The following is a 23,549-nucleotide window of genomic DNA, read 5'->3' on the forward strand; positions in this document are numbered from 1 at the left end:
TAATTTTCCCCTTAACTGAAGAGCAATCACGGATTTATAAATCATATTTCTTGCCATGTGTGCTTAGTTTCCCTTAGTCTTCCATCAACAATGTATAAAAGTCTGTTTCCATACAGGCTCTCCAAAACAGTTTAACATATAATTTATTACATCTGTAGATATCAAAGTTAGAAAGCTAAGATTTAACGGGGCATCTGCAACATGTGATAAATGCTAGATTGATATCTACTACTTATTCCCTAATATATGAAGTGCTTTGAAAATCCTTCAAAAAAAGATAAACATCACCAAAAAAAAAATGAACAAAGTATATGAATGGCCATTTCATTCACTGTATTATAACACACACACACACACACACACACACACACACACACACACACACGTAAACATATCCTGACATTAAGATTATGCTGAAAGGGAAGCCAAAGGAATGAGTGAGGAAAGACTGATTTGCTAATCAAATGAAAAGATATTCCGTTCACTGTATTCAAAACAGCAAATCAAATAATCACATTCTACTATATAGCTCTAATTGGCAAATAATTGTAAAGGCTTGCTATGGATATGTAGAAATGGGTACTCTAGTATAAATAATCCTATTGGAATTACAGGTTGGCACACTCTTTCGGAGGGCAATTTATTTTTTAAATATAATTTATTGTCATATAGGCTAACATACAGTATGTAAAGTGTGCTCTTGGTTTTTGGGGTAGATTCCTGTGGTTCATCGCTTACGCACAACACCTAGTGCTCACCCCAACAAGTGCCCTTTTCAATGCCCATCACCTATTTTCCCCTCTCCCCCACCCCCCCAAACCACCCTCAGTTTGTTCTCTGTATTTAAGAGTCTCTTATGGTTTGTGGAAGGGAATTTAGCAACAAGTATCAAGAGTATTATGACCCAGCAATGTCTTTAAAAATTTTTTAAATTCACATGAAACAATTGGAAAAGTACACAGATGCAAATGCAGAGCTGTTCATGATAGAATAATTTTAACAACAGGAGTTTGGTTAAGTAAATTAGATTACTCATGATAAATTATAATTAAATTTATAATGAAGACCTTTATTTACTGGCATGGAAAGAGGTTCACGATTAATTAAATGGAAAAAAAATCAGACAACAGAATAGCAGGGACAACCAAAACATGGAGTGCCCTGGGCATGTTTGGCACTTATTTAATAACATGTTTTAAACAATTGTTTCAAGGCTTAATGAGAGTAATCTTTATATCGAAATTAAGGGATTACATAACATGAAATATTGTGTACCAGAACTTTCTTGAAGGCAGACTAGCCATTTAAAATCTAGATAAATGTGTAAGTTACTCATTACTATCAACAACTCATTACTTACATACTATGCATAACTCACTTGTAGAATGTCAGTTGAATTTTCTAATGTCAGGTGAATGTCAACTAGCTACCTCATGGTCCACAACAAAGCCTTTAACTATACAATGCAGCTTACATGTGGACATTACAAAAATATTCAAAGGTTTCGTTTCCATTAAATAGGCATCTATTTTAGTGGTAGTGGGACTGCTTACATTTTTTATACACATTATTTATATACACATATGGAAACCCAAGTTAACAAGTAACATATTTCCAAATTTTTCCAGTGATGTTTTACATATTAAACAAGGGTAAATGTAGTTTAAGGAGAGACACTTCAACATCCTGTCCTCCCTTGTTTCAAAATCACAGATGGCTATCTTCCTGGACCAGGTTTTCTGAAGAATTCCTGAGTAAGGACGATGGCCATTCTTACTAAAGTAGGCTCCCTTTTATCACATGCACCCTCTTTTACTCTAGTACTACATTACACTTTTGTTAAATATTACTTATGCTATTCATCATTTGTTCAATTCTTTCTTGTCCTTAAGGACAATGATCTTGTATGACTTTTTCCTGCTCTATCTCCAGTGCTCTGAAGTGCGCCCTATACACAGTGTCCAACAAATAACTGTTAAATGAACAAATGACAATGAATGGAATAGAAAAAGTAAAGCACAGCCGCAAACCCACAGCAAACAGAAGCTATTCAATCTCTTAGGTAGCAAACAGAAGGGAGGGTCGCTAGAGCAAGAGCTAGCGTAGTTCTTTGAAACATGTGTAGGAAGGGAAAGGGTAGAATTAATCCCTTGCATCTTCCCTTCCTCTCCTTGTGCTAAATAGAGAAATGGGCTTGTGATCCCAGGTGGCAGCAGTGACTACAGATACTCTGGCTTGAGAGGCAGAGAGTGCTTGACTAGACATACTCAAGTAAAACAGAGGACTACAGGCATACTGAAGGAACGTCTATAGTGAACCCTATCCAGAGAGGCTAACAGGCAAGTTCATATGTAAATCTACACATCACTACATATTCGAGAAAAACAACACTCTTAGAAATCTCATTCTCAGGCCAGTGCTATATTAGTAATACCTGAATAAACTCTACTCCTTCTTTAGCTAAACATGTTTCCAGGTTAGGATTTATGGCATGTTTGAATTAGGCTAGGTAATCTTTCAGAGCATAAAACTACTTCACTAGGTCTTAGAAGAAAAATTTGGATCTGGAGTTCATACAGGGAAGTAAATTCAACATCAGTAAGACAGACTTGGGGAAGAAATTTCCTTCAAGAAATCCAAAAACTTTTCATGCTTAACCAAGTAAGGCTCGCTACATTGCTGGATTTAAATCATAGTCCTCTTCATCTCTCATGAGTCCTCTAGTCCTCACTGATAAAGAAAATCTTGACCTGTTGCTGACCTCGAACCTGAATGGTCTCTGCAGACAGAAAGATAAATGACTGTCCTTTAGGGACTGTCAACATATCATATTTGGTATTAGAGAAATACCAAATAAAATAAAAATCCAAAATAATTTAATCAGTTGATAGTTATCTGAAATTTCCTGAATTTCATTTTTGTACTAATCCAAACAGGCTAGATTATTCATATAAAAAGATTACTTGACATGTTGCAAGAGGTTATTTGTATATATCAGTGATTTGAGATGCCTTAGAGTTCCAACTTAGTGTTGTGGTGAACATCCGAACTAGTAGTTCACGATGTTTTAACTGAATCCTGGTTGCCTTGTGCTAAAGTGAAAAGCATTAAATACGTAAAATCCCTTAAGTATTGATTTATAATAAGTTATGTCTGTCTTAATATTATAATAAACAAGGGCTTAGCACACATTTAACACTCAGATAAAGGGCACACCTACTTAACTGGGATGAATGAGAAAGAAAACCTCAGTGGAATATACTTATCAACTTGAAAAAAATAGATTAATGTCAAAACGAGGCTCTAAAAGGCATGTGTGAGGATTTATTTTTTTTTAAGTTTATTTATTTATTTTGGGAGAAAGAGAATGGGAGAGAGAGTGAATGGGGAAGGGGCAGAGAGAGAGAAGGAGAGAAAGAATCCCAAGTAGGCTCTATACTGTCAGCGCAGAGGCCAACTCAGGGCTTGAACCCAGGAACCATGAGATCATGACCTGAGCCGAAATCAAGAGTCAATGTTTGACTGAGCCACTCAGGGGCCCCTGTCTGATGATTTCTGCAAATTTTGTCACAGTGGCTAAGGGATCTGAATTGATAACTGAAGTACTTCTTGCTGTGCCCCCTTTTGTTCATGTTAGGCTGCTACTCTTTATAGTACTGTAGGTAAAGAAAGTCATCCTAGCTTGATTCAAATTTTTAAAGCGCATTTCTTAAGGATGTGACCCAAAATAAATATTGAAAGTAATAATAAAATAACAGTTGCTATAAAATCTTCCATTAACCATCATACTTCATTACTCTTTCATGAATTCTATCTTTTGGAAACATACATTTTTAAATAGCTTTGGTTCATATCATATTAAAATCATACTATGTTCTTTGCTTTGTCAGGACAAACTAATATTCTTTTTTTTTTTTTTTTTTTAGGTCAAACTAATTTTCTAAATAATCATGCAACACATTCAGCAAGAATGTTTCCTGATGTTTTTCCATTATACTACAGCCACATGTGCATCATACTAACCTCTACACCAGAAGACCCACAAACAAAACCAACACACAAATGTCTACCACCATAAATGTACTATCTTAGCAATACCACACAAAACATGTGATGAAAATCCATTCCTTTGATGGAAGAAATGAAGTTAGTGAAATGAATAACATTCTATCTGAAACAAGACCAAATAGTGATTTGTTCATATTAATGTAATAATAAGTTAATTAATAACTAACAGGGTACTGACTGGCAAGAAATAAAGTTGTTTCTTGGTTTCTCTCACATAGATGAATGTAGCATTCTTCCTTCTAAAAATAATATTTTGCTTTTTTTACTGAACATAAGTGAAATGGTCTTTAGGGCATATTATACACCTTTCCTAAGTATTTACAAATGGTGTATATGTTATAAAAATTTCTGTTGTTGAATCTTGGTACTCATCAAACACAAGTAGGATATAGGATTATTACATTCTTAGATCAAACCAACAATTAGAACCTTTCTAACCACACACCTTTTCACATCATTGTGAATGTTTATTTCCTGGATACAAGGAAATTTCTGAAGGATCTCAGCTAATAATATAAAATTATATATGTATGTGAATAAAAAAGAGTAAAGTGATATAATAATAAAAGGAGGTTAAAATTACAGAGGTCAAAGACACCTATTTTCTTTTAAAAAGCTTTCATATACTTGGCAGAAAGAAAATGAATATTGGAGGAGAGTGTGAGTAGTATTTAAAAGAAAAAAAAATGAATTAAGTATAAAGTGAAAACACCTAAAACAAGAGTCAGCATGAAGAAAAGTCTTCTGCTTTATCTATCTGAACACAAACTAATGGCAATATGAACTTGTGGACATAAAGGTTTGAAATACATTTCACTAAAAGTCTTTTGTTTCTTGCTGCTCACTCAAAAGACTACTTGTCAGCTATAGACTTATTTTACATTGTCATTAATGAGATTGTAAACCATTCTGACAAAATTACATTTTTAATTGTTCTTCTCGCTACTTGATATTGAAGTATAATTAACATACAATGTTATATTACTTTCAGATAAACAACATAATGATTCAACAATCCATATATTACTCAATGCTCACCAATATAAGTGTAGTATTTTTTTAAATAAATGTAATTTCAAATAGCATTTCTTATTGATGTGTAATTATAAAAAGGACAAACCAGACTGATTACCATTGGTTCAGTGATTCAATAAACCTATTATATAAAGAAATAGAAAATCTAAAAGAAAACATCATACTATGTTGGAAATTTACTTTTAATTAACTTGATAATGTCCTCCTTAAGGAAAAGGTTTCAAGAAACTAGCATCCAGCATGGTATCTGGCACATTTCAAATGTTCAATAAGTACTATTAAATCAAAGAGTAAAGGAAATTTCTCACTGGGATTTATTTTTATCTAAAAGAATGGTCTCTAATACCTATAATTCTGTGCAACATGTACAGCTAAGGTTTCCAGATGTACTGAAAGTATGGTAAACTCATATCCTTAATATTAAAAAAATGAAGTATTTTACATTATTTCATGATGTAGTAGAAAATATACTTAGGAAAAAAACCTCACATATATTTGTATACTTTCTTGGCCACATAAAAATCAATCAATAACTAAAACATAATACATCTATTCTGATTACATCTTCAAGTACATCTTATATTTTGATTCAATCATACTGAGTTTATAGATAGGGTATTAATTTAAAGAGGAGCTTCCCAAATTCTACTGATAGGTTTTTAAAGTGTGTGTTGGAGAGGAAAGGAAGGGAAGGACGAAGATAAAGACTGAGATTTGACTGACAGAGGCCTTCATAGTCTAGCAATGTAGTAAATATGGGACAGGTGCAAACATCATTAAACAAAATCATTTATTGGCTCTCTGTACATTTAACTCAAGGATGCACATCATGAATTCTTAGGAGAAATATAGTACTAGCACTTTTCAAACTTGCTAGACTGTAGAACACCTTTTCATGGGGGCTCTCATTCTGTTTCAATTACTGTTCCACAGGCTATAGTCTTGGCTGTGTAACATAAATACCCTTTAAAAAAGAATACACTGAAGTTTAAATGTGAATATATACTTTACTTCATATTCCTGGGAAGTTACTTATTCCAAAATTACATAAAATACTTAGTTAAGAATTCTTTTAAGGTCAAGTCCATGAGCTAATAAGCAGATTCAGTTCTATGATTTGAATTATTTAGGAATGGTTTTCACACTTTTTCACAGAAGTACTTCTAACTATAAAGGAGCAAAAAGTAAAAATTGGGACACTGAGGGAGAAAGTGATTCTGAGGAAAAAGCGTCTAAAGCAGAGATCAGCAGACTACAGCCTATAGGCCAAATACAGCTCACTGTCTGTTTTTGGTTTTGTTGTTGTTTTGAATACAGTTTTACTGAGATAGGATTACACTCATTTCTAGTTATCATCAACAACTGTAATAGGATATTAAAATATCTGTATTTCTATTGGTACTGATATCACAGATACCACTAATAATACTGTGGCTTGTGGCCTATATTTATAATTGACAGAAATCGTAAATTTCAGATAGAGGTTAATGAAAATAAACATGCAATTTTTTACAGACCAGGTTAAGAACATTTGTTTTAGAATACTGTGAAAAGATATCTGACACTTTTAAATAGGATATCAGAAACAGTAAGAAAAATGTAAAGCAACAAAGTAAAACATGACTAAAATTTTAAATAAATTAAAAACTAAAATTAAAAAAAGATTTAAAAATGATGTTTTGCACAAAATTTATGAAATAATGCATAGCCATTAGTACAAGTTCTAAGATTACTCACTCTGCAATATTTCCTTAAATTTAAATAAAGCTAAAGCTAATATTTTGTGTGCAACACTTTATTACCCCTATTGCAAATGACTGATTTGTGCCTAGTAGTCAAAAAAATTCGCATGAGGAAATGAATATTTTGCTTGTCAAGATATCTTACTCACCATAACTACTATCAGACAACCAAAATATAGGCAATTAGTATACATTGATACATAAGTGTTATGAATGTTTATACAGGGAATAAATTACATAGATAATGACATATTTTTAAATGTCACTTCTTTTAAAGTGAAAATAAATAGCATGTATTAAGAAATTATTAAATAATCAGTGTTTTAAATTATGTGATATTAATTACATAAAATGGTATTACAGTCAAATTTCATCATATTGCTTAATTAAATGTCCATAATAAGGCCTTATGCATTATAAGGTGTTATAGTATGAACACAAAATTAAAGGGCATTTAACTTTTATGTTTTAAAACAATTAATATGACATAATGATAAATGCATTTATCCAATAGCAAAGTTCTTAAAATAGTGATTTTATTCTCTCTAGATATGTTATGATTTACAAAGCAAAAATATACACGTGTATAGTTCTTATCAGATTTTATTTGAAGAAGCATCAGACACACTACTTCCAATTTACATACTATAAGAAGACTTCAAATTTTAACTATTTTTTCCAATGTCTATTTGTTTTTGAGAGAGAGAGAGAGAGAGAGAGAGAGAGAGAGAGAGAGAGAGAGAGAGAGAGCACAAACAGGGGAGGGGGAGAAAGAGAGGGAGACACAGAATCCAAAACAGGCTCCGGGCTCTGAGCTGTCAGCACAGAGCCCAACGCGAGGCTCGAACTTACAAACCGCAAAGATCATGACCTGAGACAAAGTTGGCTGCTTAACCAACTGAGCCCCCCAGATGCCCCTAAAATTTTAAATACTAAATGATTTATATTTTCTCCTTCCAAGCTGATTTTACCTAGAACTAATTTTCAAGTGCATAAAAAATACTTATAAAATGTCTGTGTTTAATGTCTGCTGATCAGTAATGTCTACAGCTTTCCCTTTCCAGAAAAGTATATACAAAGCCTAAATATAACAGATTGGTCTAAACTTTCCATATGTAAGACCAAAAAAGACTCTGGGAAGATTATATAATGTTTTGTTGCACTTTGCCTTCTGTATTTTAGCAACTAACTGATCCTACATGTTCTTACAAGAGCAATTTAGCATTTAATTAAGAAGGACATTTTACTTTCATGTTTTAAAACATAACAGATTCATATTTCTCCTGGTGAAGTCTAATGAAAGATATTCAATCTAAAGATTTTATTTAAGGAATTTGTTAGAGAACTTAAAGTGAGTAATTTTCTAGAAATAAGATAATATAAAAAGGTCGTAAGTGCTACAATTGGCATTAAATTCTTGGAAACCAAGCAGGAATATGCTTAACTATTTGGCAAAACTTCAAAAAAATTACTAAAATATTAAGATAAATAATCTGATTTTTAAAATCATCTGGGAGCATGAATGAGAAAAGCTGTTGTCATGGAATGAGCAAGTGTAAATGGCAATAAATCCAGAAGAAAATGCCAAGTGCTTCTGAACAATGAATGAACACAAAATGTTGCTTGTAAAATAAACCACCACAATGGAAGAAAACTATAATGTTGTTTAAGATATTTTAAAATTTTCATTTCCCTTCCATAAACTTTACTTGTTAATAAGAAATCTGAAATTAACAAGAAGTAAAAATACTGATATATACTAGTATTGAAACAAATGAAAAGTATTCTCAAACATTAATTACAGTACTGGAAAGGAAACTACGATTAAAAGAAACTATAAATTTACCAGTTCTTATATTTGGTAAATTCAAATCCAAAACTATTAGATTCATAAAGTGTTATTAAATAAATTATACTTAAGTTATACTTACTATAGACATAATAGATAGCATTTGCCAGTAGCAAATTTTTTTGGAAGAGTTAATGCCAGTATTAAAATGGCACAATATGATATTATTGCATTGCTTTTCGTCAAAATATTCTAATAATTTATTAATATAATATTAAATAAAGAACTAAAGTGTTTAAAAGGATCTAAATTAGTAGTAATGCCAATCACTTATTTGTAAAATTCTAAGCAAAATAGCTTTAAATTTAAAAATTCATAGAATCAGGATCAGGTTAACATTATATACCTAACCATATTATATTATACCAAAATCATATAGCTAAAAGTTTATGTCATCAGTTTAAACATAGGCAACAATATATAGATCTGACTCTTGCATTATCTGAATTTTGTCAATATTAAAATAAAGTTTCATACACCAACTCTATTAAACACAGTTTTTCATGCATGATATCCGTGAGGGAAAACTGATATACATGTTTACAGATATACATACATGCATTCTCAGAGGTTAATATTTTGTACAACAACAAAATGTTTAGGTTAAATAAAAGACTGTAATTCTCCAAGAGACAAGCATTAACTTGTTACTTCAATATTAAGGAGTTAAAATGCTTAAAATTATATTAGAGATTTATAAACAGATGACGTTTAAGATTCATTCCTTCATTCTGAATAAAGGAACATGTGTGTTCTTGTGACAGTTGATTAAGCAGTACCTTGCCTTTTTCTCTCAAGAGTATCAAATCATGAGCAATTCCAGGTATGGAATAGCTGAATCACTATATCGTACACCTGAAACTAAAATAACACTGGATGTCAATTAACAGGAATTTAAATAAAAACTTAAAAGAAAAGTATCAAATCAAAATCAAAGCTTCCCCAGAAATAAACAGGTTTTATACTAGTTTACATAAAAGTTGCTTCAATTTATTTCTTACTCTTTTACCAGTTTAAGTCAAGTATTTCAAATGAGTTTTGTTGAAGAAAATTTATTCTATTAATTAAAAATAAATATGGGGGCACCTGGGTGGCTCTCAGAGCCTGGAGCCTGCTTCAGATTGTGTCTCCCTGTCTCTCTGCCCCTCCCCTGCTCGTGCTCTGTGTGTGTCTCTCTCTCTCAAAAATAAACATTAAGAAACATTAAAAAAAATATGAATTGGGAAAGAACACTGTAAGCTATACCAATTTCCCTTAATTATCAATCCTTTATTGTATCTTGCCCTTATCTTCAAAAGCAAACCCACATCCTATTTTCTTCATATATCATTTTACCCTAGGATATATACTATTTCATTATTTTTATGTTACTAATCTTTTACGTATGTCTAATAACTCCCCCCCCCCTTTATCTTAACCAACTATCTACTTATTCTTCTTTCCAATGTCTCTACAAACTTTTAAACAGTATTCCTCAAGTATTGACCCTCAAGGGGTCAATAAAGAGTAAAAATGGACAATATTTATTGCCTTTAAGCTATGAAAACAATTTCAAGAGAAACTCTCATTTAATTCCTCGTGCTGTTCTTAGGTATTACCTTTGAAAACTGGCTGGTTCATAGAATCTCTGCTTTGGGTTCCGGTTCACACAGACTATGTATGATGTGTTAACTGGAACTGTGCATTATAAGGTCTGAGTTTATATTTATTTAAAGGAAAACTGTCCAACTCTAAAAGTTCCTAAAATCAGGTGGTGCTCCTCAAGAAATTTCCTGAAACACTGACTACGGAGAGTATTTCATTGTTATATGTGCATTACTCAAAACTGATAATAATTGTACATTATCAACTTTACTTTCTTTATGTTGATTAGATGAGGTCAATTGCCAGCCACAATTATTCTTTACAATATAGTCATCAAATATGTAAAAAGAAAGTCTAAGTTGTTATCTAACAGATGAATGGGCTCAAAGATTAGATGCAAACTTTTATGTTACTAATCTATACAGGTATCAGTATGTATTGGTACTTTTAACATGGTTTACATTTTTATAATAATATGTGATCATGAACATGCATCATCTTTCTATTAAAAGCATGATAAAGAATGAAATGATAATAAGAGAAAACAAGTACTGATTAAATTGTCATTTACTTTTCCATGACAATTACTGCAATGTTTTATCTGTAAAGAAAAACATTATGTTTGTTCCTTGGAACACTTTACAAAGTCTATACATTTCCCCTCTTACATTTACAAATTTCTACAAATTATGTTACTTGCTGTTTTAGCTTATTGAGGTATGTATACATGTGTACATAAAGTGAAAAGTCATCAATGTGTATCTTAAATTTTCAAAAACACATCCATGTAACCAACATCCAAATCCAGAAATAGAGCATTCAAAACGGTCCCACTGCACCCCACTGCAGCACTACCTGCTTTGCCCAAGACTAACCACTAACCTGACTGCCAATACCAAGATTAGTTGTTTGATTCTGAGCTATATATAAATAGAATTATACAGCATTAACGGTGTTATGTCTGGTTTCTTTATCTCAATATCACATTTGTGAGACTCAGTCACATTTTATTTGTAGTTAACTCATTCTTATTGCTGTATAGTATCCCACTGTGTGAGCTTAAGACATTTTTACATTCTGCTGTTGATGAGTATTTGTGTACTTAGTTTCCAGTTTAGGGCTATTGCTGATAGTGTCATTGTGGAGAGTTTTGTGCATCTTTTGGTGAATACAGGTGTTATGTTTCTGTTGGTACGTTGTAGCAACAGAATCGCTAAGCTATGTGGTTAAGTGTATGTTCAGCTTACGTGCTCTCAAATGTTTTCACAGTGGGTAGTACCAACGGACACTACTTCTAGCAGTGTATGAGTTACAGTTAATCCATATGCTTGCCAACACGTCTTATGTCAGTCTTTTTCACTTTAGTCATTCTGGTAGATGTACAGTGATATCTTACTAATGGATTTGTCCTCTTTTAAGGAGTTTAGTGACCATTAGGATATTCTCTTTTGTGAAATTCCTATTCAGTTATTTGGCCCATTTTTTTTTTTTTTTACTAGGTTATAGCTTTCTCTTACTGATTTGAAAGCATTTTGTACATACTGGAAATATAAGTCCTCATCAGATACTTGTATTGCAAATACATATCTTCATTTTTGGGCTTGTCTGTGTACTCTGTTGATGTCCACTGAAGAACAGAAACTCTTAATTTTAGTAATGTTCCAAATTTATCATTCTTCCATTATGGTTACAGCTTATGTCCTACTTTAGAAACATTTACTTACTTTAAGGTCATAAAGACATTGTGTTGTTTCCTAACACTTTTATTTTCTTATCACTGACGTTTATATTAACAATCTATCTGCAATTGATTTTTGACAATGGTGTGAGGTGGGAGCCAAGATACATATTTTTCCCCCATTTGGCTACTCAACCTAGACTATATTTTCACAACTATACTACAGGGTTGCCTTTGTCATAAATGAACTATATAGTTTTTGTACCTGGTCTCTTTATTGAACAGATTTTTCTATTTTATTGGGCTACAATCTACCCTTGCAGCAATACCACACTGTCTCAATGGGTCTGGGTATCTGGCCATGTAGTCATTTAGCTGTGTTTGTCTTTATTATGTTTTGAAAAAGTGAAGCCCACATCATTTTCATGGTCTGAGTCCTTGCATATTTAGAATAAAATCCAGAGTCCTTTCGAGGGCTTACAATGCCATTCATGTTCTGACCACTGCCTACTTCTCTGATTTAACCTCCCCTCCTGTCTACTGCCCCACTTCCTCCACCCTTTGTTCTCTATGTTGCAGCTACATTGGCCTTCTTGCAACACTAGCTTTTTTTGCTAGAATGCCCTTTTCCCAAACATCACCATCATTGTATGTTTTATTTCTTGATAAACACCACTCCTGAGACAGATCTTTGCTATCCAGTTTACCTACAAGACTTCCTTCTCCTTCTCAAATAATATTAGTAATTTGGGTGTGTATTGGTTTTCTTGGTCAGTAGAATATAAGCTTCATAGGAACAGGGATTTTTACAGGTCCTGTTTTATTGTTTTATTTCAAGTACCTAGGTATATAAGTGCTCATTAAATATTTGTTTAATGTGAAGCTGTATACTATGGTTAAAAGAAAACAAAATTATAAAAGTCAAGTAGACTAAAATGGAATATGTACCCAGATTGCTAATTAAGAATTTAACAGTTGTATTAGTTTTGTTATAAATATCAAATTTACTACTTGTCACTTTCAAAACTGAAATGCTACTTTCACTATTAATAATACAGGTCTGAAAATTTATGTATTGTTTAATGGCATAACTGTATGTAAATCACAACTCCATTTCAACAGAGACATCCTTTGAACTCAAAGTAGTTCAGTTTCCTCTTCCTCAATTTCAGAATAAATATGTATTTTTTATTAATTCTCAGGAGATACTTGTTGAAACAAGTATGCAAAATCTGGGCTGAACACAGATTGGAAAACACCAACTATTGTAGTTAAATACCACTTATAAAAGAGACTATCTAGTTAATTACACTCCCAAGTTTTAATCTCTATCAAAAACATGGCATAAATCCAATACAGTAATTTACATCAAATAGCTTTATTTCAAAGGTATAATAAATCATAATGTTATTTTGTAATGTTCTTTTTAAAAAAATTTTTAATGTTTATTTTTGAGAGAGCATGAGCGGGGGAGGGGCAGAAAGAGGGACAGAAGATCTGAAATGGGCTCCACATTGAAAGCAGAGAGCCCAATGTGGGGCTTGAACTCACAAACTGCGAGACCATGACCTGAGCCAAAGTCGGACACCTAACTGAGTGAGCCACCCAGGCACCCCTATAATCAAATATTCTTAAACACACTTATTCCAAATTGAAGAAAAATTTTATATAAAGATGCTATATCTGATAAAAATTTTCATTCAGTGGATCACTTTAGTTGTAATGAATAGAAAAAGAATTTTTTAAAACTCTATACTACTTATTCAACTAAATTTGGGCATTCACAAAATCTTAATAGTAGTATCATCAATAAAATTATAATTTTTCCAAATAACAATTAACATAATTGATAACAAATATTAAGAATCATTCATAATACTTTGCAAAACAAGATAGTGATTTCTGTAAATATTTTTATGATTAAAAATTAAGTGAGTTTTCTTTGCAATTTCAAATTCTAACTGCAAAATATAGTCTAAAAGTTCTAAAACATAGACACCTAATATCCAAATCCACAAGTATTAATTGAAAATAAAATTTAAAAATAATTGAGTCAGGTAAAAATCATAACTCTCCACAAATAATTTTCAAAAAACAAAAATTAGACAAGAAATACAATGTATATTCTACAGAAAAAAATACACTATAAAACTGCATTGTTATCTTTGAGGGAAAGACTAAATTCATTCCCAATTACATCAAACCTAGAAATTTAAAAATAAATCCTACTGTAGTTGATCTTGGAAACTGAAAAGGTGATTTGAATGCTCATTAGAAAATTAGGCATAATTTCATATGTTTGAAAAAGGACATAGATGGGAATGTGTATTATCCTATCAAGTCTATATCTATAATAATTAGAATATTTTGGTATTTATCTGCCACCATCACCATAAAAAAAATGGGTCAGGAGAAAAAAAATATTCTGGAAAATAAAATATGTATATGATAAGATGTCATAAACAAATGGGAACCCAGATTATTCCTGTAAAAATGAAATTGAAAAAGCTGGTTTAGGAAGAAAAAAAGGTGGATTTGCAATTTATACCACAGAACATCTTACATCATGTATATTAAAGAGTTAAAGGTTTACCTTTTTAGAAAGTGATCTGGCAATACAATTTAGGAGATTTATTTTCATATTATTTGGCTCTCTAATCCTTCTTATAGGAATCTCTACAAAGAAATATTCAGAAATACAAATATTTATGGGTGAAGGAGTTCATAAACAAGGTAACAAAAATGCTCTGAACAACTTTAATTTTCAACAATAGATCAATAGTTGAAATATTATGTTAGATAGGATATTATGCAGCTAGTGATACATGAATAAAAAATAGTAATTTCCAGTGAGAATCACAATTAAGTATAGAGCGAAGGATAAAAAGATAAAGTTTGTGACAGGAGAAAGCAGTTAAACTTTACCAGTATTTGTGTTGGAATTATGGGAGATTTTTGGTTTCCTGAAGTATGAAGCAATCATTCCACAATTTGTGAACCTTCTGAAGGATAAGAACAGACAGCATAAGCTAAGGCACATATAGAGAGCAAGTGAGGATAAACAGTGAGAAGATCATAAATGTAGTAGCAAATGATGTGCATTAGAGAAAAAAAATAGGACAGATTAAGGATAGGTAAAATAGGGCTAATTTATAAGGGGTTCTGAAATAGAAACAAAAGATTTTGGATTTGATCTATGAGTTTTTAGGACTGATGCCTTTCAAGTTTGTTTTAGAAAAATTAGTCTGTTAACACATATGCAAAAAATTAGGGAAGCCAAAGTCAAATAACTAAAGGAGGATAAGGAATGGTAACAAACTCCTAAAATGAAAAACTAAGATAAAATACATCTTCCTGATAGGTACTTTGGATTGCTTTTCTAGTGATGGTAACAGATTTGCAGGACTCAGTTTCTCTCCTCTTGGATCTCAATAATGGAGACTGGTAAAACCACAACCAGTCTTAGAAAATCATCCTATGATGAAGAAAAACAAAAGCTATATAACCTTGAGAGGAACAAATAATTATCTGGAAAATAACACAGGAAAACATATTTTCTAAAACAGGTAACAGAAGGGGAAATGTGTTTCTTAATTTACATTCCCATCAGCATGATCTTAGAAAGAAAAAAATTATGGTAAACTGCATGAATTAATGAATGGGTGAAATTTCTCTTGATATACATATCAATACATTCTCATTATTTGCTGTAGTTATCCATACAGTCACCACAAATAGGAAGATAGTGAACAATGAACTAGAATTCTTCAGGCAAATACAGGGCTTAGGTTTCTGTGAGCTTCCGGTCACACATTTTTATCAACCTTCAACATATAACCTTGTTTTAACACCGTTTCTACTTAGGAAACCTTATTTAGTATATATTGTTTATTCATAAACATTGAACTCAGGGCCAACACCCTCGTAAGTCATGCCTGAATAAAGATCATCCATCACATGTATTTTCTCTGCAGAGTACATCACAGCCTTCTTGCACTGAGAAACACTAGACCATTTAGACAGCACTCAGAGCTATGCTTGAGGCCATTTTAAACAGTGTAATCACCAGTAAAAAGCACAAAAATGTGAAAAACGTGGCATTAAACTGTAAAAAGTATACTTGTTTAGAGTATGAGAGTTGATATAAGAAGGCAAACCGTTGCCTTGTTTGACCTAAGCTGTGAATGTGCGCGCCAGGTGACCTAAATTTTTTAGCATTGCATGCAAGTCTGCAAAAGATACTGAAAGTCCTGTGCGTATTAATGTTGGGTTTACAAATAAATTTAGCAGGTGGACAAATCTGTAAATATGGAATCCAGGAATAATGAGCACTGGTTGTATTTAATGGAATGAGAGTTGTATGACTTGAACTTAATTCCTATTCTTAAAATAGATACATAACCAGGAATAGGAAACAAATTTTCTCATCTAAAAAACTGGAAGCCCCTCCAAATTTATCTTTAGACTCTTCCACCTCAAACACTGAATAACTCTGACGTGCAACTTATACTCCCCTCTAATGAAATTTTCAAACAAGCTCAGAAAACATTAAGGATAGAGCTCTCTGGTACAGAACCCTAAAATCTAACATTAGATTTGGTAAATATTATGCATATCAAAAAATAAACAATTTGAAGAAAGTGTGAACCCTAAGTAGTTCTGAGAAAAGTACTCAAAAATACTAATTTTCCAGAGAATAGGGCTTGAAATTCAATGTCCATTTGAGATAGTTCAGCATTTCAGGTCACAAGCTGAAAAATATGTAGAAAAATTCATAGCCCTAAATTTCCTAAGGGTAGAATTTCAGTTCAAAACCGCCAAGATTGTATATTGCTTGTCTTACGATCAGCTTACTGGACTTATCATTCTAATATATAAACCCTAAGTTATCTATAACCTCAATGTTATAGTTTTACATATACTATATTTACATACACATATACTAACATACATATACATAGTAATGTTAGCAAAATTAATATCAATATAAAAGAAAAAAATGATGTAAGGATTTAATAATTTATTTAACCAATTGTTTTTATGGAACATAAAGAAATGAAACAGACTCATGGTCTACATTTCAAAAACTGTTCTCCTTTGGCTTGGAATGTACATTTGGTTTTGTTGGCTGGCATTAAGTGATATGAGAATATAATTAGGTTGTTGCTTTTTCCTGTGCATCAGATTTGTCTTTTGTTTTTAAGTAGTCAGTATTTGCATAAATATTCCATTCCTTATAAATCATGACTTTCTATTTATTTGGTTTTTTTTTTTAGAGAGAGAGCACATGTGTGTGCAAGTGGGGGAGGGGCAGAGAGAAAGAGAGAGAGAGAGAGAGAGAGAGAGAGAGAGAATCTTAATCAGGCTTCCATGCTCAGCACAGGGCTAGGTCCCACAACCCTAAGATCATGACCTGAGCCGAAATAAAGAGTCTGATGCTTAACTGACTGAGCCACCCAGGTACCCCATGACTTTTCTTTTTAATTTGCTCTTTATCTTACTCTTAAAAGGTAAGCAATCAAAGATAGAGTATGGAAATGTATTTAAACACCTAGTAAGCAAAAGTAGGCATGTTAGAGCAGGGACTGGCAAACTTCTTCTACAATGGGTTAGAAAAAGTAAATATTTCAGGCTTTGTAGGCCAAAAAGTAAAATCAAGGATATTAGGTAGGTGCTATATAACAAGAGAGAAAACATGTCCACAATTCTGTATTCAATTTTTAACAGTATTGCTATTACTAACAACAGCAACAGCAGTGGAGAACAACAGACAGATCTAATAAAATTATTTTTGGGGAGGGAGGGGAATAACCTTTTTCTTAATCAGGGTTGAAAGTCAGTATTCCTATCAAATCACATGCAAATCACAGGGTTGAAAGTCAGTATTCCTATCAAATCACATGCAGTATTCCTATCAAATCACATGCAAATCTCAATCCAGAATGAGATTTTACATGTTTCATTTTTGAAAATGAAATGTCTTTTCATTCGGATAGGTACTGCCAAATACTGATATCAATCCAAGAGTGTATGATATTTGGGGGGCATATCCATTACTTAGGAGGCATTTATAGAATTCTAATAGATTTTTCTCTTAAAATTTGCTTTTAGCATGTCATTACATTACAGATTAATCATTGCCAATTCAAGATTAAGTGGAATCTCAATTGCACAGCTAAACAGATTTTGAAATATGGAAATCTCCTCTGCATTGCACTGAGGTCTGAAAAACGCTGCAGGAACTCTGGTTTGAACTCTGAAAACACAACTGCTGCAAATTTGTGTGAGAATGGAATTATCACTTCTTATTTTAATTCATGATAGCACAGAAGAAACACACCTGTGATCCAAAAGTTTAGTTATTGTAGGAATGACTTTATTGCAATTTATGTTTTGCACATTGTGTTGTTCTGCCATATAATCTTGGATTGAATTCCTTACAAACATTATCAACTCCGTATCAAGAGCTAATTCTCAAAGGTACTTAATAATGTCAGTAACAGTGGTTGAGGGTCAGAGTCATTTTTCTCATTCAGAAAAACTTCCACATTCGTCTGAGCTCAATAAACCTCAACAAACTTTATCACTGCTAAGTTATCAAACTGCTTAAGTAGTAAGACAAATTCATCTTTTATTTCTGACAAAAATTCATAGACAATGATGAAGTCTTATGGAAGTGAAGGAAACTGACCACTGAAACTACTGGTTTTATACACACAATAGATTTCTTTATACACACAATAGATTCCAATATATTCTACAAGGTGTTTGCTGATTTAATAATATAGTGAATAAACACAGGTTTCAACACATCTCCATATACTTGTATACATATTTTTGTATGTATACTTTGTATACTTGTATACATATTTTTACTACCATCAGTAATAACACATCTTACCACATTCTACTTAATGTTGCCATGAACTGATGTTTTCTCAACTTCTTTGAAAACAGTCTCACAGACTATTAACAGAAGTTTATACATCAATCCCAGTAATTCCTTGAATAAAAATTGCCATTAACTCCTTGAATAAAGTTTATTTTCTCTGGACAGGTTTTAACTTACTTACCATTGGAAATGCATCCTTTGCTTGGCTAAAAATTAGCTACTCATAAACTTACTTTGGTTGCAACCTCATTTCATTTTTAATTTTTGTGAATAAGATTCCATTTATATTCTGTTGCTTTTTTGTATATCGGGAATGTTGTGATGAGTACATAATCTGTTAATGTTAACATTTATTCTTTTAGCACAGCCACTATGTTATTGCATAAATAACACAATACTGTGTGACCTAATTTGTAACAAAATAATCCAAACCCATGGTGCCTTAATAGTCAAACACTTGAAGTTCACATTTCTCTTTTCTTCTTGCTTTGACATTATGGATATGCTTTGGTAAAAACAAGTAAGTGCTGGGGTATAGCAAACAATGCTGACTTATTACAGTGTAACTCTGATTTGCAGTGCACAGAGAAGCAGTGAGCAGTGATGAGAGCTCCACATGTGATTTCTGCTGCAACTACTCAACTGCCAGTGTAGTGCAAAAATAGCCACAGACAGTGCAGTGTGGATATGTTCTAATAAATTTGTATTTAAAACACTGAAATTTGAATTTCATATAATTTTCAAGTTTCTGAAATATCATTCTTTAAATGTGTTAAAAACAATTTTTAACCACTTAAAATTTTAAAACCATTCTTAGCTTGGAGGCTGGGGAAATAAGGGAGTGGGCCAGATTTGACTCACAGATTAAAATCTACCAAACCCTGGTACAAATAAAACATGTCTCCAAAAAAGGCTCTCTAAAACCTACTGATCACAGTTTAATTAGTCTGAACATGGTGTAAAAGCAGTCTGGATCTGGTGCCTACAGGATCAAATACCTTTAGAGAAAAGACAAGACTATTTCTTGACTGGGGACTGTTAAGTCACATTGCAGAAAGACCTTCACCTGTATTCACTGGTGTTGTTAAAGCGGTTTAGAGTTCAAATGGACTAACATAACTCCATCATAAACATGACTCAAAGAACATGTGCCACTACAATTTCACTCATACTTAATATTAATAATATTAATCATTAAAATGTCACTAAAATGACATCACATATTTTACATCTGTCAAATCACAGAAAGATGCAGAGGGACTTCTTTGGTCAATTTACTAAAGCAGCCAACATGACCTAGTAGTCATAGGTCATCTTCTGGAATAATAATAAAGAATATCTCAGAGTATCCAACAAGTTCTTCAGGGTGTATTTAGAATACCTTTTCCCATAAAAAATGTGAAGGAATCAATGAAGTGAAATGTCTTTTTAAATGTGGTTTTACATATAAATGGGGAAGCCAAGAAGACATCCAACGGCATAACTCAAGTAATCATTGAATAAAAAGTGAAAATTTGAAATGAGAGGAAGTAGCAAAAAAAACATAAAACAGAGAAATGTATCAATATTTACAGTGTAGAAGGTGTTATACAACCTTAGTAGTACATTAGTAATTATTTTGTTATCAGAAATATTACTATACTTACAAAATGCAATAAGCTGCAATTATGGCCACTTGTACTTCAAAGTATAATGCAGAAATAAAACAACAAAAAAATCATTTCACATAATTTTTGAAAAGACAAAATATTTACAAGAGTTAACACATACTTGATTTCAAAGAAATACATTCATAAGTAGTTTAATTTTGTTAAAAATTTCAACTCTTTTGCCAAAATACATCTGTCCAGGGCTATGTAATGAGAAAAACATCTGTCTGTTTTACATTAGCAATTATTGTACTTTTATTATCAGCCAACTTATTTTGCATTGGATGTCTCAGCTGCTAACATTAAAACAGATGTAGCCAATTCCTACAAGAGCTTTTTCCTGTAGTCAACAAATAACTTTGCTAACTTCTCCTCCATTTCTCATATAAAAGGGAAATTTCTTAGAACTTAAATGCCCTACTACTATATTTATAATGAAGAAAAAAAGCAAATGGGATTTAGGAAAGGACCTGTGACAATCTTTGTAAAAGCACTTCTGTCTTATCACACATTTACTAAATGACTATGACACACTTCATATTACAGTTACATACTTGAAAGTTATTTGTGAAATAATTAGAAAATGAAATCACATTTCCCATCATAGTATCATTTCTGCTTATTATTATAAGGCCTCATTTTCTCCTTCCTTCTCTTACTACCTTAATGATTTGCATCCATCAGTAAATACATATCTCATTAACAATCACCTGGGATCCAAGTATGATAGCTAATTCATAAAACTGTGCATTTCATAAACAATGACAGAATCATTAATGGGAATATATATGTAAAACAATCAGGAGGTTTTTTTGTTAAAAAAACACAGGTCCATGGGCTTCCATATTTTTTATTACTGGATTCACATGCAGTAACCAACTTCTAGTATTCAAGTGGTCTAAAGCTCTCTCTCAAATTCATTACAGCATATCCCCCTTACAGCCTCCTCTCTTAAATCTTCCCGCTTTGTTTCTGCAGTATTTTTGTCTGCAGTCTTTTTCTGCTTTGTATTCCATAAAGAAGACTGTGAATTTATTTGTTTTGGGGAGACTCAGGATTCATTTGAATATGATAGTATTATGGACAATACACATTCTTTAACTTGCGATTCTAAAATCCAAAGTGTTATTAAAGAAGTTTAAATTATAAGACAACATTCTTTCCACTTGGTAGTTTCAGTGTACATTATAATACATACTGGAGATTATTCTTTCTTTTTCTATTGTTTGTTTTTTAAGTTAAAGTTCAGTTAAAAAAAAAAACACATGCTGACTGATTTGTGATGTACTCAATGGAAATCCTCTCAATATGCTAATAAATGAGAGAGTAAACTGACAGTATGGAGAAATCAACCCTAATATTGCTCAATAAACATTTCAAGTTTGTGAAGTGTTCAACATGAGAATAGATTTTTAACTCTGCAAACTAGGTGGGGTTTATTGATGACTAACGTGGTTCTGTTTTTCATCAATTACTAAATACCAAAAGTATAACAAATTTGGATCAGCTGCCTTTGTATTCAGTCATTCTTCTTACAGTTTCTAAGCTGGTGTTGCTTAGAAACCTATATAAACATTTCATGTCTTTTCAAAGGAGGAAATAAAAAATTCTTGGCATAATTTTTAAGCCGAGATAACTATAAAACCAAAAACACATATATTTATTTCAAAGTTCTAGTACTATTTACAAAATTCTAAATGAAAAAATATTTTCCTTATTTAAAAATTTGTTATTTTTCCCAGTCAACACTTACTGAGCATTTACTGCGGACACCATACTAAGTACTTTAGTCATAGAATTTCTTTAACCCTTGTGATAACTCTACAAAGTTAATCTGTATCTGTCCCTCTCTTACTGACAAGGGAAAAAAGAAATTGGTGCATTTTTAATATTAGAAAAAAATACATGCTTAGTTTATTAGCAAATGAACTACATATAGTTACTCATATTCCTCTGTAATTAGTTACACTGTATCTACAACCTGAACCTAACACTAATATTGGATGGTGAAAATTGTATGTTTAAGGTTTGCCCTAAATTCAGAATCTAGAGGCACAGAACTAAAAGCAATTTGTCTTTATTTTTCAACAATACCTGCTATCTTCAAAAGACCTAAAATAATTTACAGGAAAATCTACTTTTAAGACAGTGCCCTTGCAAATGCATAACATAGATTTTATATTACCGAAGAATATTGGACAGTTAACATATGATTTCACTCCTATATGGAATTAAAAAACAAAACAAAACAAAACAAAACAAATGAGCAAAGGGAAAAATAAGAAAGAAAGAGAGACAGAGACAGACAAAACAAGAACCTTTTTTAAAAATCATTTGAGAGACAGTGAGCAGGGAGGGGGCTGAGAGAGAAAATCTTAAGCAGACTCTATGCTCAGCACGGAGCCCAATATGGGGCTCTATCCCATGACCCTGGAATCATGACCTGAGCCAAAATCAAGAGTGGCACATTCAACTGACTGAACCACCCAGGCGCCCCAAGAGACCCTTAACTGTAGAGAACAAACTGATGGTTACCAGAAGGGAGGTTGGTAGGGAGACTGGTTAAACAGGTGATGGGGATTAGGGAGTGTACTTGTGATGAGCACCGAGTGATTTATGGACTTGTTGAATCACTATACGTACACCTGAAACTAATATAACATTGTATGTTAACCATAATGGAATTAAAATAAATTTTTTATTTTCCTTAAAAAGAAAAAAAGAAAAAGAAATCTGCAAACATATCAGCTACATTAAAAAGTGGCTAGTCATACCCAGAATGTGGCTATCCCAGATGCAGAGTCTGTACTAGAACCTTGGGAGGGCTTCATTTATTTGAAGTTCCTGGTTCACAGAGGAATCAGGTATGTTAAAATCTGATAGAGGGCATGGAGTGTTAACAGCTGTGCCATCCTAAAGAAAACTGTTTAAAACTCTGCATAGAAAAGGGGAATTCTATTCACTGGGTTAAGTCATGAGGTATGATGCTTACCCTGGAAAATAGCCCCCAATGTTTGTCACATTTTCAATGACTCTGGGGCCTGGCAGTGGG

The 23,549-nt window shown here is 32.3% G+C and overlaps 1 protein-coding gene across 10 annotated transcripts in view; it reads right to left on the bottom strand.

The window, feature by feature from the left end:
* NOVA1 (NOVA alternative splicing regulator 1) overlaps positions 1-23,549 on the bottom strand; it is a 149,266-nt gene that overhangs the window by 57,630 nt on the left and 68,087 nt on the right. Inside the window, exons 1-2 of one of the 10 annotated variants that reach the window (XM_042942882.1) lie at positions 14,550-14,632; positions 9,474-9,555 (exon numbers count right to left, since the gene is read on the bottom strand). The exons of the other annotated variants lie outside the window; for them this stretch is intronic. The gene's annotated coding sequence lies outside the window, so the exon portion shown is untranslated. Of the gene's footprint in view, positions 1-9,473; positions 9,556-14,549; positions 14,633-23,549 lie in introns of those variants that run through there. 10 annotated transcript variants of the gene reach the window in all.

Source organism: Panthera leo, chromosome B3, assembly GCF_018350215.1.
Source record: "Panthera leo isolate Ple1 chromosome B3, P.leo_Ple1_pat1.1, whole genome shotgun sequence".
Taxonomy (NCBI): domain Eukaryota; kingdom Metazoa; phylum Chordata; class Mammalia; order Carnivora; family Felidae; genus Panthera; species Panthera leo.